Raw genomic sequence first — 27,261 nt, 5'->3', positions numbered from 1 at the left:
TCACCAGAAGGTATCTTTTCAGAAATGTCGCTAAAACTTAAGATATAAACGCTGTTGTGGAAAATGAAATGCATCCTGTCATACACTCTCATAAATGCACACCAGTGAATTTACAATCTCCTCAGTGACAAAAAGAACAAGGTACAGTGCACAGTCATTAGTGAATCTAGGCAGCAAGGTCACTGGCTATATTCTGGTCATTATACATTTTAAACTTTTGTGAAACATTGATTCAAATAATGCATAGAATTTCATGCCTCCTATCCATAAAAGCAAACATAAGAGTGTAGGTATAAAGTGTGCTGTAGGAACCACGTGGTGTCAAAATACACATGTGGAATTTTTTTTTAGTTTTCTGAATTACCTCCTAGTAATAATCTGGGTAAAGGGGAAGTGGGTGAAATACAGCTCTTATTTCTGTAAGTAGCTAAGATGATTGTCTTATGTGGTCGATAATTTCTTAGGCTGTTCTAAAAATCACCCTGGAATGTCTCTGGTGGCCCTATCACATCAATAAAAAGGTCAGGTTAACCTCAGTTTACGGTAACTCCTCTGTATCCGGTTGATCTGTTTTTCTTACAATAAAAGGAAAACTTTGATTCCATTTAGAATTAGTTTCCAATACTGTCATCAGAGAGCTCCCATTGCCCCGTGTTCTGATAATGACAGAATTCTATTTTCTGTCAGATTGCTTTAAAATTGTTCCTTACTCTTTCACCAAACTTCCCACAACTTTATACTTTTCAAATTGTTTATGCATGGAATCTACGACTAAGAATCATGATCAAGATGCTGTGTCCCTTTGCTAAATCTCATTTTCCCCTCCCCAAATAATTTTAAAAACCGGTGGGCTTTTTCTCTCCTGGCTCGCCACCCCACCACCCACCCACCCCCCAATTAAAAAATAAAACAATATCCCATTCCAGGCGCCCCCTCTCTGCCTGCCGCAAGCATTTTAATGACAGTTTACTTTAGCGGTCTATCAGCAGACTGCTGCCTTTGCCACCTGAATTTCAATTTCTTAATTTACAGCTCAGATAAAACAGAATGGAGCAGGATCCGGGCTGCTCTCTACATTGGGTTGGCCTTATCAAGCGTGAAGTTTGGCGCATTGCAAACCTATTCAAGTGATTATCTGTTGAGGACCTCTCGAGCCATCTCCATCTCTGCAGCGGGCTGATAAGACAGCTGTTTCTCTATCCGCCGTGTCTCCCCGGGCCTCAGTCTTCTTCTGATACAAACTCCGCCTTTGTCACCGTGCCCCGTTGCGGTCACTTGCTCTATGGGGCAAGGGTTTGATCTGAACACACGTGGGGGGAAAGTGCGAGTGTGTGAGTGAGCTGGGGACGGAGGAAAAGGGAGGGGGAGGGTAGAGTGGTGAGGGTAAAGAAAGGAAAGAGGGTTAGAAACCAGAGGGAGGTGGGGGCAGGGCAGCGTACGGAGAACAGTTGATAGCTCTGATTGACTGGTCTCTCAGCCCGGCTTTATTATTTCAAATTAAACGTGCATCGCACACAAGTGGAAACATAAATCTTCAATATAAGAAAGAGCCTCTGAGCCTCCGAAGCAGAGAAACCGTTTCTTCCCAGGTCCCAGTAAAGGGGCCGACCGAAAGACTGATTGCCACCAGCTGAGACAGATGGTTTCCTTTAACTTTGGAAACTGGTATTTTTAATTACTTGTATTAATTTTGCATGAGATGTATCGGCTCCAGGAGAAAGCTTAGAGAAAGCTGTTAGCATCCCTGAAAGAAACGGACACAAAGCTCTGATTTGCCTTTTCTCACCTCCAGTTTTTCTTACCTAACCCTCTCCTGGTCATCTAGACCTCCCTTTGCATGCTCAGCAAAGACCTGAGTTTATCCTGCTAAAAGTTGCTACTGAGCAAAAGAGGGGAAGAAAAGAAATCCGAGGACATTTGTGGGAAGCTTTACATAAATGATCGTCGATCCGAAGCTGCAAATATATATTTCGAGACACTCTGGGGCACGTGCAACACATCTTAGTCTCAATCTGCATATCTGCAGTCAAATCACCTAAAGGACAATGAACTTCATACAAATTTTGCCCAGGGGAAAAAAAAAAAAAAAGGCGTGTGTGTAGCGGTGGGGAGAACAATCTAAGCTGGTCTCAAAAGATTTACCGCGACACTAGATTACATTTTAGAAAAAAATTTAAACATTTAACTAAACAGTTCACATATCTTTTAAGTGTGAGCAGTAACCTAAGGTTTTAAGGGAATTCTCGCCGCGTGTGCTGTCTTTACAGTTTTTCCCTCGAACAGTAGTTTAAAGACAAAATGTAAAGAGAAAGTGAAGGATGTTTGTGATCCTGCTCACTGCCGCCTCTGGCACTGTCCCTGATGGAAAGTGTTTGCAATATAAAGGGTCCTTTGCAAAATAGTCTCGGAGGTCACTTATCTTCGGATAAAAGGCTTTGCCCCTTTGCCAGTACGTGGAAGGAGCCAGGGAAGAACTGGGGGTGGGGGGGGGGGAGCGAGGGGGAGCGGGTAGGCGGTTTTGTTGCGATTCCCGCTGGGAATTTCGAGGATTAAAAACTCTGGAGTAGATTTAGCAGACTTTTCGATGACTACCTGGATTTGCATTTATTTTGCATGAACACTGATGAAATGCAGGCTCACTAGGGCAAGGGAGTGTATGAGAAGAGAAACACAGTGAAGGGTGCGACCCGAGTTCGGGGCTCTAACCATACATGCGGTTTGTCACCAAGGCCGAGTCCTAGCAAAAGCCAGCCTAATTCAACATGAATGTGTTTCTATGAAGTAGGACAGCGTCTTCCTTAAAGTCTGACCCAAGAATTGCAGTTTCCGTTTGTTACATGGGAGGGACAGAAAACACTAGGGGACTTTGCAAACCTTTATTCTGGATGGGCTCGTCTCTGTCCATGGTGCTAATTCCTGCCTCATTCTCTTGCCCGGTTGCCACGCTCTAAACTCAAGTTGGTGTTAATTTTCTTGACAACTTTTTTCCTGTTTTCTAAACTGTAGAAGGAAAGTCGACATGCTTCTTTAAGAAGAGTAAATAAAAGAGTAATCAACAAGCTATATAATTTCTATATTTGTCACGCAGGCATTAAACTGTCACATTTCCGATGGTATGAACCACAGACCCCACCCCCACCTGAAACTGCCCAACAAACTAACACAGAATATTTTTATTCATCTGAGAGGGCATAATATTTGGAACTACCCCCATAAGCCAAACATTGTAAACTCATCTAAATAGCTTTACTGCTTTATTTACTTTTTTTAAAAAAAGTCACAATAGTAGTTTACATCGTCCTTCATCATGAAATGCTAAAATCACATCCCTCACATAGTATAAGAGAGTTATTTATTCTAAAAGACATTGCCCACAATAGCTGATTAGTATTCCTATGAATGAATGTTCCTATACAAACTTAAGCAAAATAATCTATTGAATCCATTACTTTTTCAGCTTTGAGAACTATTCTTTTTGCAACTTTCTCCACATCCAACTTTTCCTCCAAACTTTCAGTGAGTGAACCCCTAGATCCATCCATTTTCTACTGCAGTTTAAAATAATGCCAAGGACATTGAAGATATATCAGAGCTAACATGACAATCATAACCCAGCTATCTTTTAAATGCTTTTCTAATGCAAGTTCATAGGCTGTGGATAATGCTTTAACTATGGATGAAAAGGGGTTGATTACAATTGCTTAATGTGGAGTGTGATGTTTACACACACATAGTCTTTATTAGTTGCAAGATAGAATACGTTAGTATTTCAGGCTATGACGACATGAATTTCAAAGTGAAATCTACATCCAGATATCCCTTATTTTAAATAGGCTGTATTCAGTTTTTATTTTTAAAAGTTGGAAAAATACATATAACTTATGGTATATGTATCCATGTAAAAGTTTTTAAATTTAAAAACATCTGTTTTATTGAGGAAGTAAACTAGTATTTTAGGATATTTTCAATATCTTAAGTAATTTAACTCCATTTTACCTGCGTAGAAACACAACGTGTTGAGGATGACAACATCTTGAAAATCATTTGCTCCTCTGCCCAAACTAAAGAAAGCCTATATACTGAATCCACAGGATTTAGCATTTGCATTTGAATGGATAAGTTTACTATTTTCCAATAGTGTTTTCTTTAACTACAGAACACACATGCTAGATTTCATCACACCACACCACACCCAGAATTCCATATCAACCCTCCCCCCCCCCTTTGGGAAAATATACCACTGTAATCTGCAAAAAACCTTCCTTGTGGAAATAAACACACATCAAAAAATGAATCAAAGTATTAGCTTCCACCCAGTTAGAAGATACTTATGTAGTTGTAAGTTATTGGTAAAGATTTTCTACAAAGTGCCAAGGATATTACATGAATACGTGCAACTATTTCAATATTAAGAGCACGTTAACCAGGAGCAAAGACAAGTCACTTCATAGATAAGTCTGATTAAACAATGTTTTACTTTTACTTAAATTGTATTTATTACTTTAAGAGTTATTTCTCTGTACTGACCTGGGGGTAAGGGGAGGGCTTGAGGGAAGATGAAAACAAACACAACTTTCCAACTGTTTATTCATACAGTGATTATTCTATTTTAGGTGAGGTGGAGTCTTTCTGTCTTTTTCCTTGATTTGTCCTTCCCTCAGCCCCTTGACTCCATTTCCTCAAATTGCTTTTCTTTCTTCTTTCCTTCTTTCTAGACCTGTTCCACCCAGGTCTAGAGAATAGTTTTAAGTTGAAATTAGGACCCCAGTCTTGTTGTTATATAAAAAGTGGGGCTGGGGATTAGGACATGATAATTATAACTTATAAGATAACAATGCCTATTATAAGATAACATATAGATTCAGGCCTCCTTTTCCAACCCCCTGTTATTGTCACGCAAAGTAATAGAATTTGAACATATTATACAGACTATATTGGAGATAAACAGGGCTTCTGTTCTTTGCCATTAATCATTTATCAACACTCAAGGACACTCTCAAGGAACTCTGAATTACTTCACCCCTCACTTTGTAGTCATTTTGCTTTGTGACTATCTGTCCCTCACCCTCCAGCCCACCCTGCCCTCCTGCAATCTCTAACTCTTACCTGTGCCTTCTCTTTCCGAATTTTCAAAGATAGCCACTAGCAGTAAACAGGTAAAGGAATTCCTTTTAGAAAGGCATGAGCATCTAGAGAAGATATGTTACATTGCGTAAGAAACATTAAGTACTATCTAGGAAGTTGCACTGCCAAGATTAAAAGAAGAAATTCAGGCTGGAAAAGAACCTGGGTCAAGTTAATATTGTCTCTACTTATATATCAAGTCGATCCTGAGGACCACACTTTCACTTGGAGGAAGAAATAAACACCATGAACAAAACCTCAGCCTCCTGAACGTCATTAAAATATGGTGTTTAACAAAGTAGTCTTCATCTATAAAGCAGAAGCACTGACAGCACTTGGTCTTCTGGCTAAACTTTCTAAATCCTCAGAGAAAAAAAAAACCCAGATAAAGGTTCGACTAATCTTTACTGTCAGCAATACATGTGTGGTCCAAGAACTGTACTGCCAGCAAATACAGAGGAGTGGCTTGTTCTAATTTTCATACAGATGCTCTTTTTGAATCACCATGTACCTTAAAGTGAAGGACCTTAGCTCTACTTAGTACCTCTTTTCCTGACAGGATGTTTATCCTACACTTTTCTAACATGAAATAAAAGCGAATTCAAACCGTCCACCTTTATTTGAAAGCATTTCTGAACTCAATCTTATCCTAAAAGGATGCTTTAAAAAAAATCAACAAGAGAGCTGCAATATGCATATATTAAAATAGAGAAAGACATAAAATTGCCTAATATCTAATACAGAATACTAGAACACACATCGAGAAAGGCATGCGGGCAAGTAATGGATGTACATTCATTCCTTTCACTCAGATCAAATAGAGGGAGCTCTCAATGACTCATACATACCGGACAGAGTTTAATGTTATAAAGAAACGTGCCATAGATGCGGCAGTGGTGGCAAGGAAAATGAGTCTTTCGGAAGCAGAAAGATTTAAGAGGAAAGAAGATCATGCCATATCGCAAACTCTGATACTACAGTTCCAACCCTCCCACGTTGCTCTTTCCATCTCTTTTTGCTTCTTGCATTTCCCTTCGCCGCCAGTGTTAAGTGTGTACCTCCCCGCACAACTTACCTTGAAACGGGACTCCATTGAGCTCTTGAGAGTGACACAAGCTTCTAGCCAATCATATCAAGCAAGCTCGCCCGGGCGGCCTCAATGGGAGCATCTAGGCCAATCAGAGTCCTGGGGAGATGAGCAAGTTACGTTGTGGCGCCACTCGGCGTATACTTCCGCGCGTGCTGCCCGGGATAGGAGCCTGGCAGAGCAGCTGCACACACGGCAGTGCGGAGGCAGAGAAGGGGTTGGTGATACGGTGCTATAAATCTGTGGTCCAGTCCACCTCCCTTTTAAGACGTCCTCCCCCCTTATTTCTGTTCTCAGTTAGAGATGCAGCAGCTTACTCCTGTAGCGACCTACTAAAAAGCAACAAGGAGAAAGACATCGTCTTTTTGAAAAAACGTTCTTTCGTCTCTTTTCTTTGTTCCTTCGTTTGTTTTTCTTGCCCCTTTTTGTTTAGTTGAACGGCAATAGGAGGATAGTCTCTCCGTCTTTTTAAACTCTCTTTTTTAAGTTTCCCCTCCCCTTTCATCTTTTTTTTTTTTTTTCGCCATTTCTTTTAGCGTTGGACTTTGGGGTCGAAAGCATTTCTTTTTATTTGCTTCTTTTAAGCCGAGCACAGTTTAGGTTTCGTGCTGTCTTAAGAGAACTATCCAGCAGCTTCTTGCTCATCCTTATTGGGAGAACTGCACCGTTACTTTAAAAACACACATACACAAAAACCTTAAGGGAGAAAGGTAAGTTTCGGTTTGGTTTCTTTAATCATTAGTTGCAGCGATGCGCTGGCAAACCCAGAAAACCTGTAAGTGAGCGGAATACAGAATATGAAGTTAATTGCACATGTTTGTCTCATTTCAAAGCTACTGTTCTGCTTTTTAATTCTAGAGAGCTTGACTAAAAGACGGTGGACGCATGCTTGACGTACTGAATTTTCGTAAATGTCAGCGGCAGTAACTTAAGTGGTAAATGTGGGTAGAGTAGAGCAGGGGTACAATAGGAGTCTAGATGTTGAGTGAGCTTCGGGATTGAGGTTGGAAGTTCATTTCGTGGGAAGGGAGGGATAACTTCGGTTTTGGGGGATGCATGCCTCTACTTTCGCACAGCAACCAAAGGACTGGAGAGGCGTTAATACTATTGAGGGGAATCAGAAGCCTGGACTTGCAGATTAGACCAGCGAAAACCCCACACTTAATTGCATTAACCAGATAACATGTGCTGGGGAGATGGGATTGCCAGATGGAATTTAGATGCTGCACCAGGCTGCTAGTTGTAGTTGACTGAAAAAAGTACATGCCGCCTGAGGGCGAGGGCTGGGCTGGGGCTGGGGTGGGTAGAAGCTGTCAAAACTCATCGTTGCTAGGTGTGCGGGCTCTAATTCTTGGGCGCCAATTACCGTGATTATTTTTTAAAAGAAGGTAGCCAATTTAGGGCCGAATTCTTAAGCCTGTACCGGATATGAGATTCCCTTTGTTCAGAAAAGCGTAAATAAGATCCTTGGAGCTGTGTCTGTGGAGTGGCGGCTGCCTGGGAGTCTTGTTGTGCACGGCGCTGGGAAGTGGATTCCAAGCCCTGTCCTTGGTCCTACGCGGCTGACTTCGCCTTCGGGGCGAGGGGGGAACCCCTTCTCAGCCCCGAGAATTCACAGTTACCCCAGGAGCCAACTCAGCTACGTTGCCCTCACCCCCTTCCTTACCGCCCCCCCCCCCCCCCCGCCCTTCTCGAATAGCTATTGTTAATCTGACGCCGGGAGAAAGATGGTTGGGGGTGAGACGCTGGGCAGACACATGCTTCATTTTAACTTTTGTGATTTCTCAGGGTTTGGGAGAAACCAGCTGGCTTTCTACTGCGGAAAAAGAGAAATCAGGGTAGATGTGGGAAAGGGGGAGGGTGTTCGCTGGGCGGGGAGGACGAGGAGGGAGGTGGTGGCGGTGAACGAGGTGCTGCCTTTGCCTAAGAGAAGTTTAAATTATTGGCACGAGGGGGTGTGGGTGAGTGTGCGTGAGAACGCCCGTGTGGTGCTTGAGATGGAGAGAATGGGGGACAGGTACAAAAACGGCCAGGGTACTCTCCACCCCACCCACCCTCCCGGGTCTAAAAGCCAACTTGGGGCTAGCCTCCGGACTCTGCCATCTCCGGGGCGGTGGGATCTGGGGATAGCAAGGTGGCAGTGCCCAGCACGGGAGCTCCGCGGCGAGTAGGACCTCGCGTGGCCATTGTTGCTTAATTTATGCCCAGCACGTTGCTACGTACCCACCTATTTCACGTCTGTAAAGAATTAATATGAGAGCTATACAACTGTGGCAAATTGGAGGTTGGATACGTTCCCCGTTTGCCATTTTCAAATACGGGTTAGCGAAACTGATGTCGAGTCTGGGTATTTTCTCATGTAATTGCCAGCTGCAGACCTGGCTTTATTGTGGCCAGAGTGAGAGAAATAGTCAAGCATTTAGTATTTACTCTTAACACTGCTGGGCTGAGATGAATCTCTTACTTTCTCCCCGAAATGCACGGGTTCTTTCCCCGCCCCCACTCATGTGCCACTCCTGTTGGTTAAGCTTCTAAACGTTTAGCCCTTTCCCGCATCTCAGTTTATATATATACCCATCCTCTGGATATTGGGAATAGGAGGGAGATGGAGGTGGTTCATTTCTTAGGCCTAAACTGCAACCTATAAAATGCAGGCGTAAAGTCGAGGGTGGGGGGAGAGTACAGAAAAGACAATAGTAACCGAATAAATTATTTTCCTAATTGGAAATAAGTTCCTAAAGGTCAAGAAAAAAGTGTGCATGTTTTAGAGATGGTAGAGTAGAAAATCTATTTGAGCCTGTAAGACTTCCTTTGCAAAATGGCTTCTTAAATGGGACATCTGAAAGGTTTGTCACGAATCTGAACAGATAAGTCTGCAAAAAAAAAAAAATGTTGAGTGTTTAAAAGTCGCTTTTTGGAGGATTAAAAAAGTAACTATTGCTCAGTTATTATTGTCATTCCCTGAGTATGTCTTACACCAAGCACTCCTGGGTTCTCCTTCCATGTTTTGACCAAGTGCTTGGGCACCCCATTTTAACCTCTTCTGGAGTTCTCCACGAAAAACGCAACGTTTTGCAGGTCGAAGTGGACTGGAACACTTGGGGAACTCTGTAGAGAGATCTCCCATAACTTCAAGAAGTCAGCTTCAGGAAGTAGGGCGTAGGGCATTCTAAGAGTTTTAGGCTTGGATTGGCAAATTTGGTAGGCCCAGTTTTGCCTAAGGTTTGGAAACAGGCATTTTTAGCAATCCCGCCTGCTAGGGATGGGAATATTGTAATTAACTGTTTAGAGGGAGGTCAAAGAGGCGCAGGCGCTTTGAGCGGTTTTCCCAGTAACCCCGTACAAAGTCAATTAAGGTCATTTAATTGCTAATCGGATTTAGGGTGACAACAGAAATGCTGATATAGAATCAATTAGCTATTTCTGGTGTCCCCAGTCTGTGTTCCCCAAACTGAGGGATGGATTGTCTCTATTTCCATGTGGTTAAACCCCTTACTTTACTATGCCTGATTTGACTTCGCCCAACGGGGCAATTTTGCCGCCTCCATCCCCGCCATGGGTTAGAGGAGTCCTTCCTCCATTCTCCATCCCCCCCCCCCCGCCCCGCCCGTCGCGTGGGGGCGGGGAGCGCTGGGCGCCCTTAGCGGACCTTGCTGCATCAAACCCGCATCATGCCCTTGAAGCTGTAACCTCGGTCACGTTCTTGCGGCGACTCAGTCGCCCACTGCTCAGTTCCTTTCTCTTACCTCTTGCGATTTCAGGTAGGTATGACAGGTGATATTTTAAATGTAGTTTTTATGGGGTAAGGGTTAAAACAGAAGCCTTTGAAATGAAAACCACAACACGACAGGTGCTCTCGTAATTAAGCGGCTGAGCAGGTGTAAAAACGTGCTCCCACCGCGTGGCTCGGGGTCGATTTTGACTCCCAGTCGCGGGGCTGAGTCTGAGGACAGACACAGGTTTTTCTGGGGAAAGGCGATTGAGCTGGGCGTGGGGGCGGGCCAAGGCTAGGTAGCTATGTGACGCCCCCTCGGTGAAGAGTTGGCCATTTCGGGGCTAACGTAGGGGGGGCGTTGGAAGGATGCGGCGAGCGACAGGCTCTTGTATAGTCGAGTGCAGGATTTCCTACTTTGCGTTTGAAGCAGAGTATAGCACCCCGCACAGGTACTCGGGCTTATCTGAACGTCAGATTCCATCTAGAGAGGCATAGAGGGGCAGCCAGGGCTAAGCCTTTAGTTTTCTGCCTAGGGACAGGACCCTTCGGTTATGAAGTAGAGGAAAAGCCTTTTAACTGTACTTGCTATATATGTGTATGGTGTATGTATTTGATACACATACATACACATCAAAGTAACCCCTGCGCGAGTCGTTCTGGCTCCCCGTTAGCGCCTGGAACCTCGGGGTTTGCAAACTTGCACCTGGAATCTACCGCCTCTGGGCGCGCGACGCTTTCCGCGCTGCCAGGGGAACCTGGTCCCGGAGGTTGCTCGGAATCGGAAGACGGGAGGGACCCAGCCGAGCAGCCGCAGCCGGGCGTCTTCTCGCAGGCACAGACCCGCGGGCGGCCGGGCAGGGCACGCGCCGGCGGCGGCGGCCGCGGCGCCGCGAACTCGCCGCCGGCCCCGCCTCCTGGCGCTCTTCCAAGCAAGCCCCTCCTCCCCGCCCCGCTACAAACGGCGGGACCGCGGCGCCTGGGCGTCACTGAGGCAGCTGCCGGCCGGGTGAGGAGGCCGGTCGCCGGCGCGACGCGGGCAGGGCGGGGGTTTCGCCGGGTTCCAGTCCGCCTTCTTGCCTTCGCTAGGACTGGGGACGCCGCCGCCACCGCCTCTCCGCGGAGCCCGCCCGGAGCGACTCCTCCGCGGCTGTGCTGACGGCTGGCGGCGCAAGCCGTAGTAGCTGCAGCTCCAAGTCGTAGCAGGCAAGTGCGGGGGGCGTGGGAGTGGGGGCGGGGAGGACGGGCACGCCGCGCCTGGCCCGGGGTCTGTTCTGGACGCCCAGGCTAAGGGTTGTGTGCGGGCGCCGCGACGCCGAGCGGAGTCCGGCCTCCGCTTAGTGGGAAGCCCTAGTCCGGCCTCGGGCGGGAACGCCGGTGGGGGCGGCGGAGGTTGTGCACGCGAAGTTCCTAGAGCTCGGCCCCTTGCGGCGGGAGTAGAGGGAATTGGGCGCTTCGGGAGGTGGCACCGCCCCTCCTGTGGGCACTAGCTGGTTGGGGGCGGCGGGAGCCGAGCGGGGCCAGTCGGTCCAGGCAGCGTGTTCAGGGCCTGGACGTGCCCCGGTACGGCCGCGTGTAGCGCGAGGGGAACTGCGCCGAGACGCAGGTGAGTGCTTTGGAGGGAAAGCGGGGGAGGGGGCTTTTCTAGAAAAAGGGCAAGATTCCTGTGGCGAACAGACAACCCCGCCTTTCGGGAGACTGTGTGCGGTGGGTTCCTCTGCCGGATGGTGTCTGGTGGCGTGCCCACTTGGTACGGCACCTCCTCGCGTGTGGTCCTTGGAGCTCCCGGGGCGTCTGGAGACTTGCAGCGGCCACGCAGTGTGCGGAGGTGGCATGGGACTGGGGGTGGCCGGGGCAGAGCAAAGAGGATCCCGCGGGCCGCTCGTTCTCTTGCGCGGTATTAGGTGAGGCCGGGCGCAGCCGCGCGAGGTCGCAGCTCGCGGTGGCATCCTGGGTTTGCGCGCGAGCGGTGCTCTGGGCGGGAATCGCTGGGCGAGGTGGACCCGGGGCTTTGGTTCGCTCCGGTAGGTTGCGGCAGTCGTGCCTTCAGCTCTGCCAGGAGGGCTGGCCAGCTGCGGCCCCCGTGCACGGATGTGTGTGCGTGCACTGGTGCGATTGGTGGTCTCGCTCAGACCAACATCGATTCACCAGCAGGTGCCTCTCCAGTGGTCTTGACAATGACCAGCAAGCAGTCTTTCCACAGCGTTGTCTTAAAAGGCTACTTGTCATCCTGGAGGGCTGGAGCGCAAAACCTCGTCTCTAGATGTGAGCTTTGAGCATGGAGTTGTAGTTGTCCAGATGGTCATTTAAAATAGTGTGCATTTAAAATGATCATCTTTATGATAAAAATTTCATCTCTTATTCTCTTTCTACATTTTCCGAGAATGTGAGAAAGGAGAATTTGTTACTCGGTATCTATTCTCTTTTATTCCCTCCCCAAGGAATGATGCTTAGCAATGCCAAATGAATAGATCTCCGTCAAGGACAAGGAGTTTTTAAAAACTTAATTTTCTGGTGGACCTACCCATAATAATCCTGTCTTCATAAAAATGTACCTCAGTCCCAAACTTGAGACAAATAAGTCCATTTAAGACCACTCGAATACCAGTTGGGGTGTGATTTCCCCATCCCCTTAGAAAATCAGTTTGTATGAAATACTGGTTAGTTGCCCTTGAAGACAATCTTCTCGAGAATCGTTTCCCGAGAGTCCTTTGAATTTTTCATTTGTGCTAAGCTCGCTCGCTCTTGCGGAAGCTGACCCAGAGTCTCCATTTTGGTAAGCGGGTAGAAAAGCTTTTCTGGATCTACTTTCTCATCTGGACCTTTTGGTCTAGAAATGATGACTGTTCTGCTGGATGGACTGGAACATTACTGCATTTGTTTTTGGGTTATTCTTTATAACAGGTTTGTAGGAATGTTGATTTAATACTGCTGGAGAGGGTGTTCGTACTTAGAGAAAGTTCCCTGGAAAATGGGGGAGAAAAGGGGAAGAGGGGGCAAGAAAAAAAAAACTGTCTAGAAGATAATAGCTAGGGTGGGGCAGGAAAAATTAAATTATTACACTATATCCAATTTTATATGATTCCTCTGCCTTTTTTTTTTTTTTTTTTTTCCTTTTTGAGAGAATTTTTGTGTTTGTGTGATCAAAACTGGCCCCTTAATTCCTTTTTGGGTAACTTTGTGCTGCCACCTTTCGGGGAATGAGGTTTTTTTATTTATCCCTCAAAAACAGCCTGAGGCATTTAAGCCCCCCTCCCCTTCCACCCCCCCCCCCCCCCTTTAGGTGTTTGCTCCATTGTGTAGTGTTTACTCTTAGGAATCAGGTCAGCTCTTTTAAGCTGTACACACTGTCCCTGTGGTTGAAGAGAATTTTTAGGGTATGCTCCTGGAATAGAACAGGTACGCCAAACTGGTCAGTGTAGGCTGGGCTTGTCATTTACTACTGAACCTTATTTTTAGACTAAAAAATTTTTTCTGGACTAAAAATGCATGAGTTGTTAAGAGTTCCTTTTTGTTTGTTTTTTGGGGGTGGGGTGGGGGGAGGGTGGGTTGGTTCTGGTTATTTCGTTTTTACCAGAGAAGCAAAGTCCTTCTCTGCCGGGGTTTTGCGCTATTAGTTATGACCTATCTCCCAGTGAGATATGGAACAACAGTGCTGTAGGTGGCATTTCTACTGCCCTGTTCCTTAGTCCAGCCTTTTCAATCTTTGTAGGCAGACAGATGTTTCTTGCCGAATCGTTGTTACCACTTCCTGCTATTCTAGCCTTCCATGCTTTGCTTGTTAACATGATTATAATTTTTAAAAATACTGCCTCCCCCCTCCCCCCAACCTCTTTCTTTCATTCTAGAAGCAAGTCCCAAGTTTTCTTAAGGACACAACAAAGCTACGAAGGATACCCTGACTTCTAAACTGGGGTCAGCTTTCCTTTGATGGGAAAAAAAATAGATTTTTTTAAACCTGGGATCTTTTCCAGCATTAGCATGGCAGAGCACCGCCCTTCATGTTCTTTTTTGCCCAAAGAACTGGATATTCCAAAATAGCATGTTATTAAGACTGACTTTACCGGTAACCTTTTTGGTAGATTGATCTGCTTGGTAATGTCAATTCTTTTGCTCTCATTTGAACTCTTACTAAAGTTACCATATCACATTCTTTTTGCCACCTTTGTCACCAATGTTTATTTGGAATAAGGGAGCCTAGAGATCCATGATCTTTAGCCTGGTCAGGTTATTATTTTTTTGATGGTATTGGGGGGCTGTATATAGGTGAGGTGGTATGGGGCTGTGGGGTGTGGGTGGTATGTCACCCTATGGAAAACCAGCCCGTAGCCTTCTACCTCATCTCTTTCTTATTCTTTGCATATTCCGCTGGACAGGCCATGAATCGTGGTAAACTACCACATTTGAGGTTTGGTTTTGTTTTTAAGCACAAGTAGTTGTTTGGAAGTAGAACTGCTTTGTGGACATATAACCCATATAGTATTAACCGCTCTCCCTTGAAATTCTTAAATTTTTAACAAGGGGACTCTGTACCTTGATTTCGCATGGGGATCCACAGATTATGCAGCTTATTCTGGCTAAAGTCTTTCTTGTTTGTTAATATTTTTAGTTGCCAATATTGCTGCTTTATGCTAATATATTACAGAACTGTTTGAAATTTGATGGCTTTATGCACTGGTGATGCCACACCCAACTCTTGAATTAACAATGTAGAGGACACTTAGACACACAGAATGTTCACTTGCTTTGGCCAGTTTCATTCTACAGATGTGGAAGTCTTCACTGGTTCTGGTTACTTACAGAACCTACATGTTGTGTACTTTAATGCCAAACTCATTGTTCTATGTTTCTGATTTGGGCAGGACATTTAAGGTCTATTTATTTGATTCTAGGTACTAATTGGTTTGCAATGTTGATTTTTCTTTCTTGATTTTGAGCAATATAAATTTGTTAAGCAGAAACAGAAGGTGCTTTAGTTTAAAAGGCAATACTATGTTTTAAGGCTTTTGTGTATTAAAAGATACATGCTTTGTGGTTTAAGTAGCATTGGTAACTTTCAGAATCTGAATTAAAAATAGGAATTTAGGATAGTAAAATCCTATGGATGTTTTATGGAATATTTAGGACATTTTTCACTAACAAACATTTAGATTTCAGCATGCATGATGTATATCATAATTTTAATTTTAGCAAGATCCCGGGAAAATATTTTTTAAGAGAATAGGACTTTCTGTATCTCTAGCCTTGTATTTTATTGTATAAAACAAAAGACAACTCTTCTCTGAGTAACCCTGTACTGGGTGCATTCCCATAGATATTTCCCCTTTTAATACTAGTACTATCTGTCCAGGGATTGGGCTATATTAGATACCTATTTTTGGTAAAGGTATTATTTTCTCAGAGTTATAGGCTAGGTTTTGAATGCATCAATTTTACTGATACTCTTAATTGTATGTTTCCCTTTTGAGCGTTGCTGAATAGTTTTGGATGATGGCATACAGGTTTTGCTTGTAATAAATCTTCATATAGAAGAGGATGGGTGCTCTTGCAAGGAGTAGGATAGGTGAAATAACCAAGGTCATAGGAATAGGTGGCATGAGACTAAAACTAAACCAACTTGGAGTTTGCCTTATTAATTGCAAGTAACTTTTTTTCTTTCTTTAAACTTACACATAGTATTTGTGTGTATTTCCATATCTGACTTCCGTTATGTCAGTTTGACTGAAAATGTATATATAGGAAATAAGTTTTGACAGGCAAGGCCCCCTTACCCACTTTTAGAAATTATTTGGGAAAAATAATTGACATTTTTTTCTCAATAAATTTGTTTATTGTGAGACAGTAAAATGATAGGGTTTTTTTCTGATGTTGTTTTTTTTGTTTTTAAACATGTTGAAGGTTTTGCTCTAGATCAGATAAGTTTTGAACTCCTAGGTTGAGGTATCTGTATATTTTTCCTTTGCCTAATCTAATAGTGATAGATTCATATCAGCCTTTTCCCCTTGACTTAAAGGAGTCTGTCTCATAAAAAGGAATTTGTATTCTACATGACTAGCTTTTCTTTTCCTGTAGAATTTTTGTTGTTGCAGGCTGTTAGTTACTGGAGATTATTTCAGCAACCGTAAAGACTGTGTTAACAGAATATCACAAAAATCCATATTTTCATAAATATCAAGCAGATCAACATTTCAGGATGAGTTTTTATTTCATTTTGCTTTTAGCCGTGGTCAAACTCAGTTCAAGCTTTATTAGACATTTTCTTGACTAGTGTTATTTCCTTACAAGAAGAGGCACAGTAGTTGCTTTAGAATTCTCAGCTTTCCTGTATCTTCGTTACGGAGTCCCTATAAAATGGAAATTTCTAGCTAATAATCAAATTCTGATCTCTTCGAGCATCTGAAGGAAGCTGTGGGTGCTCTCTCCCTAGAGAAATGTACATACACCGAAATTTCTGTATAGTTTTTACCATCTTGCCCTCAGGATTAAAGAGCAATAAAATGAGGTTATATTTGGGAAATAGGACTTTGAAAATTGGAGTTGTTGTCATATACTAGTGAGGGCAGGGCGAAGCCTTTTGGATCAGTTCTTCTCTGCAGTAGCCTTACCAATATGGGCTTTTAGCTTTCATCGAAGGCAGATTCTAAGCTTCCTTGTCTTATAGTTTGTTTTAAAATCCATTCTGATTTTATAAACAAATACTACACATGTAAGGTCTTCTGGTGAGCACAATGCTGCCAGTTTAGCTACTGAGTTGTCTTGCCTCAGTAGGTTTTGTCACTTAAGTTGAAATTCTTAATTTAGCCGAGCCAGGTACAATATGCTAAGCTGGAAGTCTGAAGTTTCCCTTGTCTGGTTTTGCTCAATTACTATGTCCTTGTTTTTTTTTTTTTTTTTTTTTAACTTCCTTGACTATAAAACCTCACCCTCCACGTGTCAAGGAGGAGGTAAAGATGAGCTTGTGAAAATACGAGATTTTTGGGAGTGGATTGACCATGTTTACTGAGTTGGAAAGGTAGTGATAGGTGGTTCCCATTGATTAGTTTTATATATTTGGATTTAAGTGTGTTGTTAAGAACAATAACTTTTAGTAGTTCTTCATAACATGCCATCATATAATGTATATTTCTGCCGTGGAGAAAGAGAAAATTCCCAAATTGCAGGGAGTTTTTGGGAGAATGGTGTCTTTGAACGTTTTAGTATGGAAATAGGTATAAATATATCTATGATGATGGGATTTGGAAGGGAAGTTTAAGATGCATTTTTTTTCTTGAAAATATAAATAATGTTAAAAAATTACATGTGAAATTATGAGAATTAAGCCAGCTAACATTCCAGGAATATAAATGTCTTAATTTAAATATTACATCTTTTTTTCAATGAGAAATCAAATTTTTAAATTTAAGCATTTAAATTAAAATAGTCCCTATTTTCCTGATTTGAATTTTGTTTAATCTCTTATCAAGAATCTATTCCTATACATCACAAAATGGAGTTCACATAGAAATACATTTTTTTCCTGCTTGTTTCACTACCCTCTTACCACCCTAAGTGAAGTCATTGATGGATGCCCTGTCAAGTAAGTTATTGGAAATTGCTCACTTGTTCAGTTTTTAAAGCATGTTTAACACATTTTTATTCTTTAGGCATCATTTGTGTGTATCAGAAGTACAAGAGGTATTTCTCGAAGCAAATAAATCACCGTGTATTTGAAAATAAATTCAGTGAATTGGGTAAGGTGGGTAAAATATACCTGGAACCGATTGTACTTGATCTTGAGTTTACTCTGAGCTACTTTCCAAAGTCAGTTTTTTAAAATCTTACTGATCCTGCTTCCCTACTGGAGGCCCCTCTGGTGATGTGAGGATCACCCGCCTTTATTGCGGAACTAGCTAGACCGTTTTAAGTATACAGAGTTTATTATAGAGCGAGCAAGTTTTCATAACCTATTCCCAGTTAAGGCCTGTTGCTGTATGAGTTTACTCAACACCACTTTCTTTCCCGGAGGTGCTACTTACTGGTGGCTGGTTTATTTTGTTTAAACCTCTGGGGTCCTTTCTGGCCTATAGCTGTGAATGACTCATGGACTTTTCTCAAATACTAGGTCATCCGTGCTTTTGACTTTTATCCCTTTGCTCCCATTGTCTCTGCAAGGAACTTGATCTACCCACAGCCTTCCTCTCTTCTCTTTGACACCTCTGTGCTAGCCCTCTGTCTCTTAGTCACCTGTCCATGCTTCTGAGCCCTGGGGTAGTTCTACCTCTTGCCTGACAATTCTGGGACAGGTACAACCTACTCATTTGTCCCTGTATTAATTTTTTTCATTTGGCTTGAACAGTTGTATTGACTCTTAAGCATTTTGTTACATTTTACTCCCTGAAGAATATCTTCTGTGATCAAGTGAATTGCTGACATTAGAGGACAAAAAGAAGAAATGAGTATCCATGGACAAATAGTTTCTGCCATAGGTTCCAGATCAGGCCAGGGTTATATTTGGTCCGTAGCTGTTTTATTTTGCCTAAACCATATTTTTATTTTATTTATTTTTTTAAGTTTATTCATTTATTATTTTTGAGGCAGAGTGAGCGAGCACACAAGTGGGGGAGGGCCAGAGAGCGAGAAGGAGACACAGAATCCGACGCAGGCTCCCGGCTCTGAGCTGTCAGCACAGAGTCCCACGTGGGGCTGGAACTCATGAACCGAGAGATCATAACCTGAGCCAAAGCCGAACGCTTAACTGGCTGAGCCACCCAGGTGCCCCTAAACCTGTTTTTTTCAAAAAAGTAGTGAAATGTTGTAGGTGCTAGGAAATACCATATAAAGATCTAGAGCCACATTTCATGTCTCTTGAAAAGTTGGAAGGGTGGAGCAACACGGAGCCAATATTTGTCAACTGCATCTTTTATGTGGAGCCTAATTTGTTTCACTTTGGAATAAATTACTGCCTGGCCTTTGTGGATATTAGAGTCGTGATTTTGTGACGGTTCCTAAAGCCATGGGAATTAAAAGTTCACTCAAATATAAAGACAAAAGTGGGAGTTCTTAAGTTTTCATATGCTTTTGATTGTCCTTGCAAATATTTGAATTATATTAGATCACTCTGTATAAATGTAGATCTCTCCTTTACCTCATTTAAAGAAGTCTCCTTTAATCTCTGGCCTAAAGAGAGTTTCTCTTTTCTTTATAAGATGTCCTTCCAGCAGTTTTATCTTACCTTTTCTCCCTCTCCCTGGGATTTTAGACCTGCCCCTACTGGGAGTAGGAATTTCTTCCTGCTGGTCACTTGCTTGTATTTGTCACATGCTTTGGGGTCATCAGAAGTTGCTTGGTGCTGTGAAAACTAATAGGATGTTATGAGCTGTTTAAAAGAGGCCTGTGGCCCACCTGCTAACAGCTTTGCTGATGGTGTCAGCTTAGAAAAGACATTTTCCCTTCAGAATGCTGTAAAAAAGAGCTGATATGAGAGGTTACCAGGTGTGAGGTTTATGTGTGTTGTCTCTCCTCTTCTCTCCCTTGTTTTTTTCAGACTTCAGCCTTTTCTGCTCTTCTCTAGAAACAGCAGGACAGCTTTAGCGAAGCTTTGTCCCACGTGTGCAGTATAGCAGGCTGATGGACCAGCAGAAGTAGAAAGAGGCTCCACATATGTTGGACCAATGCTGTAATTTTTTTTTTTTTTTTTTGCAATAAGGATGGTGGATATCATTAATCTAGTCCTGAGCATAATAGCACAATTTGAATAGCAGAGAGTATCTTTGGTGTGTGTTAATGTCTAGTGAGATGAATATAGATGAATGATAAGTAGGTAGAAAATGTCAGTTTAGAGCCTTCCTTTTGGTGACTTTAAGCACTTACATTTCTAGTTAACTTTTTGTTCAGCCTGGCAAACAGATCCAAAGATCTGTTTGATCAACAGCATTAATGTAGCATCTAAGGATAGAACAATGCCTGTAAAGCCCTGCTCTCCTGGCAGCCACTTGAGGTGGACCAGTCATAACGAGGAATTAGAGTTATGTCCCTGTATTGAACATCTTAGCGAAATTCTTCTGAATAAGAGGCGTGTTATGCTGGCAGTTTTAAAAATTGGTGCAGTCTGCAGCTCTTCCAAGTTTCATTTTTTTAATACTTGGGGTGTGAGTAAAAGTATATGCTTCTTTAAAAAAAACTAATTTTGAATTAACTGTATATAGTTTTATTGAAAAAAATTATAGAAGTATTCAAAAAAATTTTTAAGATTGTGATTTTTTTTAAATTAGTTGATTTATTTTGAGAAAGACAGAGACCGCATGAGTGGGGGAGGGGCAGAGAGAGACTCCCAAGCAGGCTCTGTGCTGTCAGTGCAGAGCCTGACGTGGGGCTCAAACCCACAAAGCTGTGAGATCATGACCTGAGCTGAAACCAAAAGCCAGACACTTAACCAATTGAGCCACCCAGGTGCCCCATTGAAAAAAAAATTTTTTAAGTTTGTTCATTTGTCTTAGCACTCAAGCCCGGGAGAGGCAGAGAGAGAGAGAAATCTCAAGCAGGCTCCACTTGTCAGCACAGAGCTTGATGTGGGACTTGAACTCACACACCATGAGACAATGACCTGAGCTGAAATAGTCAGAGGCTTAACTGGCTGAGCCACCCAGGCACCCCTCATAAGTATATTATTTTTAAGAGGCGTTTGAAAAGAACTCCTGGTACCAAGAGTACCAATCCTGTTTCATGATTATATGATTTTTTAAGATGAACTTGTTGCTTATTTTGGTGTGCCCTGGGTCATCTGGTTGAGGAGCTTTTACAGTGTCTTGATTGTTGGTTTGGAGTGGGGAATTGAGAACTGGGAAAAAGAGTGTTTTATTTCCCTCAAGGTTGAAAACCATTGTCATGGAGATTACTTCTGTATGATAAAGGCTTTGGTATAGGTGGGCTGGCTAGTGGTTAACTTGGCATCTAGATCCTTAACAAATTCATCTAAAGTTTTCTTAGTTTTGTTAAAGGATTAAAAAAATTTTTTAATTTAATTTTATGTTTCTTCATTTTTAGAGAGAACAAGCAGGGGAGGGGGAGAGAAGAAGAGGCAAAGAGAGAATCCCAAGCAGGCTCTATGCTGTGAGCATAGAGCCTGATGTGGGGCTTGAACTCAAGTCATGAGATCATAACCTGAGCTGAAATCAAAAATCAGACACTTAACTGATCCAGGCACGCCAGGATTTAAAACATTTTTCAAGTTTTTTGTATTGGGACCATGCTTAGACGCCAGGAATGTTATATAATACTTACTATTTCATGAGATGCTATTTGTAAATGGTAGATACTGAGAGTGCTTTAGAGAAGGTTTTTAAAATATCCTGTCTTCCCATGTGGTTTGTCTGCTTAAGGAGGTGAGACAGAAAATGATAATTTAGAAGATGTTGTGATCCCCACCCTGCCCTGCCCCTCAGTTTGGTAGTGTTTGAGGGATTGAGAAAAGGGACAGAACTCTGTAGTCTGGACATTAAGGATATTGCCAGGTTGCTGCATATTGCTTTGGGGACCAGAGGGTGTAGCTTTTCTTGGTCAGTTTTGGGTATATATTTATTTACTTAGTTTTGTGTCCCTCCCTTGTCTTCACTTCCTCCCATGTCCTTTTTATTCCTTTTGATTCTCTTTTGTGGTATGAATATTTCCTAGTTTGCCAGGAGCCCAGTCACTGGTGAAGCATATTTACGCAATGCAGAACCTGCCAAGTTTTAAGTTGTGGCTGGACAGAGATGCTGCTGTGACGGTCTTAATTCTGCTCTTGTCCCAGAACGATCCCAGGCAGGGTGTGTGTATGTGTGTGTGTACTGCATGAAGCCCCAGCCTTTCTTTTCCCCCCATAGTCTCTCCACAGCATGATGTACCAGCATCAAAAATAACATTTTTCAAAACACCTGAGAAAAAGTCGTAAAGATTATAATTTTATTCAGCTCCTTCCTCTTAGTATAGTTCCAGTAGCAGAAAGCAGGTAACAGGTCAGAAGCTGGAATGCTTTTAACAGCAGTGATGTGCACCTTTTCCTTGAGTCTTCCTCATGCCTAAGACCATATCTGGCAAGGTTATGGGTTCTCCAGAATGCTGATTGTAGCTTTCTCTTGCCAGTTTTTGTGGCTCAGGTCTGCCTGTTGCTTTTCTGCATTAAGGGCGTTTACGTTACTTTTTTTTTTTTTTCTTCGGAGAGGTGATCAAACAGACTATTATATGCTATTTCATTTCCTTGGTTTTCTGGAGAGCCTCAGGCCTTCAGTTGGAGCCAACTGTTAAAGACAAATTCTTGTTCTTCTTGGACTTTTAAAAAAGTTTGGCTAATTTATGGGCATTATTTTGTGGACAGTAAGGGGCAAAGTTTGATTTGATGGTGAGCAACATAGTTGGTGATCTCATGAAGAAGAATGAAGAGATACATTTCGTCTCCCTTTTGTACAACTTCTAAAGTAACTTCTAAATTATTGCTTCTTAAGAATGCAATCAGAGTAAGAAATCTTGTGTTGGGTACTTTGACAGTGTATTGGAGGGGACAGCAAAGAGCTGCCTGGTTTTAGTTGTTGGCCTATTAGGACAGGAGAAGCAGTAATTGAAGGTGGTGCACCACCCGGAACCATGGAACCAGGAGATGAGAGCATTTCTTCTAGTGGTAGTGATGGTGCCCAATGTATCTGTTCTTCCAGAAACTTACCACAGCTTCAGTTTATAGATGAGGAATGAAGCTCAGAGGTTAGGTGGTTTGCCTAAGGATTCAACCTCCTGAGTGGGGAAGTAGGACCTAGGTCTGTGACTCTTTGTTCAATACCTTTTCCATGAACTCCAAAATGATGTTTTTTCTACCTTGCATAGTTCTGCTGGTTGTAGTTTAAGACTGCTAAGGCCAGAGTTTCAGATCCAAGAGGCAGCTGAGAGACTGTATCTCATCTCCAGGCTATAATGTTTGGCTCCTCAGTGGTAGAGCTGTTGTTACTGTTGTTTTAAAAGCCTCACTCTGGTCCCTGTAACACTCCCAGCAAAATGCCCACTTGTTTCCCCCGGCGCATGATTCTGACCTTGCACTATTTTAGGCCCATGGCTAGGTGACTTTTGGAAGGATTCCATCGCAGGCTGTCACAGGCTGGTGTCTTCCGGATGCCAGCTGGCAGTCTTGACTTGCAGGATTACTTTTTGGAAGCATATGAAGTATGGATTGGTTATTTTCTATAAGCAAGGGAATAAAGACACTGTCTCCAACTTATTTTTGGATGCTGCTAAAATCAGGAAAAAAGATGGAAATACTATATGTTCTATTCCCAGTGAAAGTGACATTCATGTAACCCTGGCTCATTGTAGTGTAGAATCTAAAAGTTATTCCTTATTAAGCTTGTTAAGTTTCTGAAACTAATATTTTCCAAGTCTGGTGGGCTTTTAGAAACACCACTATTTTTGTTCTGAGAAAAATAGTTGCAGGTCAGGTGTTCAGTAGGATGTATGATGTCCAAACTTGAATCAAACAAAATATACACCCAGTAAAGATTGTACTTGATTCACCTTGTTTCTCCAACTTAACTGTCAGAAATATTGGTTGGAGAATGGATGGGGAAAAATACAGGTTCAGAGTAATCCTTTTGGTCTTCTCTGGAAAAGGGACTTTATCATCATTATTGTTATCGTTTTTCTCTTGGCATCTAGTGTGCTACTTATTTGTAGTAAAAACTTAGGGAACATTTGTTTGATTCACTTGAATTCAAAGTTGGGAATAGAGATAATTAAAAAAATTTTTTTTTAACATTTTATTTATTTTTGAGAGACAGAGAGAGACAGAGCATGAGCAGGGGAAGGGCAGAGAGAGAGGGGGACACAGAATCCTAAGCAGGCTCCAGGTTCCAAGCTGCCAGCACAGAGCCCGATGCGGGGCTCGAACTCAGAAACTGCGAGTTCATGACCCAGCTGAAGTCAGATGCTTAACCAACTGAGCTACCCAGGCGCCCCTAGAATAGAGATAATTTATAGGAAAAGTAAGATAATACAGTACTTGAAACTTACTGTCAGTTGAGAAAATTTTATCTGAATCTCTAGGTAAATCACAATGACAGGTGATCTTATTAAAATTTTAACTACTACGAGAAAATATTAGTAAAAATTACCGCTTTAACCTATGCTGTATTTCATCATCTTAGATGTAAAAATTTTTTTACAGTGATTTTGAGTCTCCTAAATCTGTCTGCATAATGCAGTGATTTTTATTTCTCTCGAAGCTGAGAAGTTAGTAGTGGTGGATCTTTCAGTCTGTGAGGTCTTAAAGTTGAGAAGCTGAAGTAGCTGCATGTTAGCATGTTCTTTGGTTTCTTATCCCTGTGTATGGTTTACTCCTTGTTGATCATAAATATCTGTGTTCTGTGAAGCTGGTGTAAGCCAAAAAAAAAAAAAAATAAATAAAACAATCAAATTGTCTCTACCTTACAAGCAGGTGTCTCTAGTGTAAAATTGGCCCCATAGGCCAATACACACAGCAATACACACAGCAAAGAGTAGAAGCCTATAGGTGCAGTCTTGCCAAGGATGTTTCCTTATTGTTTAGCCAAGATTTAGGACATCACGAGGAGAAACAAATTTAAGATCTGTGTTCAGAATTCAGAGCTGAATAGCTTTTTATGTCATTTCAACTTATAGGACAGTACAATTTTAACCTATGACTTTAATGAATATGTACCATTTCTCTTTAATTTCTGTGTTTTTTCCTCTCTTTAAAGTTAGCCTAGACTACCAAAGCTTCGGAGTTAAATATTTCTATAGTTCCTCAGTTCTTTAAGAAATTCAGAAACCTAAAGAGATCCAGGGACCTGTTGTCAAGCTGTGGGTGTCCTATTTTATTTGTTTCCCTACAGAGTTGTATGGAGATTTAGCCATAGGAATTTTTTTCATTATTCGTCCTTTCTCTTTTTCATTCCTCATGATTATTTCCTGTTTGTTATTGTCTAACAAAATGAAGCAGATTTGGTGATGGTTTATTAAATAGCTCATGAATATTTGAAAATGTTCACTGTATTTTTCTTTGGCAAAATCTAGTTATTAGTGGCTTCTTTGAAACTTGAAGCTTTTCTCTAGACCTACACTTTCATAGATGTTACACTTTTATGATTTATTTTGCCTAGCCTCCTGATCTTAATGGTATTTTGCTGTTTTTGATTGCTTGCTTGTTCACTTGTTTGATTATTCATCAACCTTTTCTGCTCTGCAGTAGTTTAAAAAACAATTATTTTTCTACCCCATGTGTAAAGTTTCTTGGTTTCCTATGCAAAAGTTCATTTAGTAAACATTTGTATTCATATTGTACATTATACACTGTCTTACATATGGAGATTTAGTAGTAAACGTGATACAATTCTTGCTGATGTGAAACTTAAGAGTTTATTCGGGGAGACACATGTTAAAGTTCTAAAAGTTATTGTTTGTAATTGTGATTTGTGCTCTGAAGGAAAAGTGTTTGGGGCTCCTAACTTAAAGTGGAGTTGTCAGGAAAGTTCCTTTGTTAATTTTATCTTTCTTCCTGTCTACCTTTTCCCTGTGGTTACTCACACGAAGGCAGGCTTTTTAGTTTTTAATTTTATAGGCATTAGCATATTAGAAAAGGGTTTTAAGTTGAACCCTGTTTTGCTTGTTAATTCATAGTGAACTTTGGAACCTGGATCTGCCTTGCTTGTATTCTGCTGTAGAGCTGGTTTTTTTTTTTTTTTTTTAAACAGCTGAGAAACAAATTTTAATGTTCTCTTTAGGACAACAATAATTAGCCAGCTTTCACACTAAAAACTATACAACGAATGCCAACTCCAGCAGTGAGATTTGTGTTGTCTATATCCTTTATTCTCTTGATTCATGGCTTTGAAAATGTTCTGATTTTTGAAGTTTAATTTATCAGTATTTTTTTGATAGTGTTTTTCCAGATTATTGATGGAGCTGGTAAAAACTAAAGAGGAATGTCTGTTAAGCTTTTTGCTTGCCTTAAAGGACTATACTAACTCACTCAAAATTGTAGTTGTCATTGATTTAATTGGTTAGTTTATGAATAAACTTTTATAGACTCTTTTTCTACCAGATCTTGACAACCCTCCGTATTTCTTCACAATGCTGCTTTCCTCTCTGTATTCATTCATATTTAAACTAAAATTTGGAATTGTCTTTAAAGCATTTGTTGGGATGCGGGAGGCTTGGGTAGTTTTCTTTGTGGAAATCTTGAAGACATTTATTGAAAAAACCTGAATGGTTTTTGGGCAGTCCTTTCATCCTAAAGGGCTGTGTATGTTTGTAAGAGATTGGTAAAGACTGGGAGATTTCTCTAAGCAATCAGAAAAAGACAAGAAACCAAGAGTCAAAACGAAGAGGAAGCAAATTCTCCATGTGGCTCAGTTTCCTTATCCACACACAGAACAGTACAGTGAATTTATGGCATGCTATCTTAAAACAGTATCTTACCTGCGTATTATACTTATTAGAATATATTTTTAACTCATTAGTTTCCTCAGAGAGGTGGACTCTGATGGCTAAAGCAGTTTTCTCTTTTTAATATTGTGTGGTTATTTTTTTTTTTTTTTGGAAGGCAATCAAAACTTTGAATCCTTTTTAGTTAGTATCGCCCAGAATTGTGTAATATGGATCTATAGCATTTTTTTTTTTCTTGTTGGATCTTCTTTTGTCACTCCTTTTTAGATTTCAGTCCCTTTTTCCTTAGGTGCAGAATGAAGCCTCTGAAAATATATACAATATGGGTGGCTCAGTCGGTTAAGCATCTGACTTCCGCTCGGGTCATAATCTCGTGGTCTGTGAGTTTGAGCACCACACTGGGCTCTGTGCTGTCATGACAACTCAGTGCCTGGAGCTTGCTTTGGATTCTGTGTCTCCCTCTCTTTCTGCCCCTCCCTGCTCATGCTGTGTGTCTTTCTGAATAAACATTAGAAAATTAGAAAAAAAAAAATATATATATATGCAACAGCCTCAACTCTTGATTGAGGAAGGTTGGAGAGAAGTAAAACCAGTTTTAGTTCAAGGGAGGAGAATTCTAATGGTACTTCTTGTATTCTATGGACAGCAGAGTTGAGAGTTAAGGGGCTGGTGAGGGAAGGGGGTTGGGTGGCCTTGGGTGTCTGTTCTGTTCTTAATTGCTCTTTAAATTAGTTTGCACTTTTGGGACACTAAGTGTTGTTTTCAACTGAATTGGTTCTTTGATATCCGTGATCCTGTCTCACAACTGTATTCCTTGAATATAGTAGGTCCTATTATATCAAAATCAAGATTACAATTATGGAATTACATGTGCTGAAGTTAAACACTGTATACACAGTTTGTGTGTGTGTGTGTGTGAGGGGGTATACTCTGTCTT

General features: G+C 41.9%; 1 protein-coding gene across 12 annotated transcripts in view; it reads left to right on the top strand.

Moving 5' to 3' along the window:
* ELAVL2 (ELAV like RNA binding protein 2) overlaps positions 1 to 27,261 on the top strand; it is a 164,637-nt gene that overhangs the window by 18,131 nt on the left and 119,245 nt on the right. For 4 of the 12 annotated variants that reach the window (XM_086685415.1, XM_086685412.1, XM_025912242.2 and 1 more), the window contains exon 1: positions 6,376 to 6,921. The exons of 2 other annotated variants lie outside the window; for them this stretch is intronic. The gene's annotated coding sequence lies outside the window, so the exon portion shown is untranslated. Of the gene's footprint in view, positions 1 to 6,374; positions 6,922 to 9,859; positions 9,973 to 11,446; positions 11,530 to 27,261 lie in introns of those variants that run through there. 6 more of the 12 variants (XM_025912168.2, XM_025912094.2, XM_086685414.1 and 3 more) reach the window with 6 other exon arrangements.

The sequence above is a fragment of the Puma concolor genome, chromosome D4, assembly GCF_028749965.1.
Source record: "Puma concolor isolate L17-30 chromosome D4, mPumCon1.1.hap2, whole genome shotgun sequence".
Taxonomy (NCBI): Eukaryota; Metazoa; Chordata; class Mammalia; order Carnivora; family Felidae; genus Puma; species Puma concolor.
Note: the sequence above shows the minus strand (reverse complement) of the source record. Positions and strands in the feature narration are given on the sequence as shown.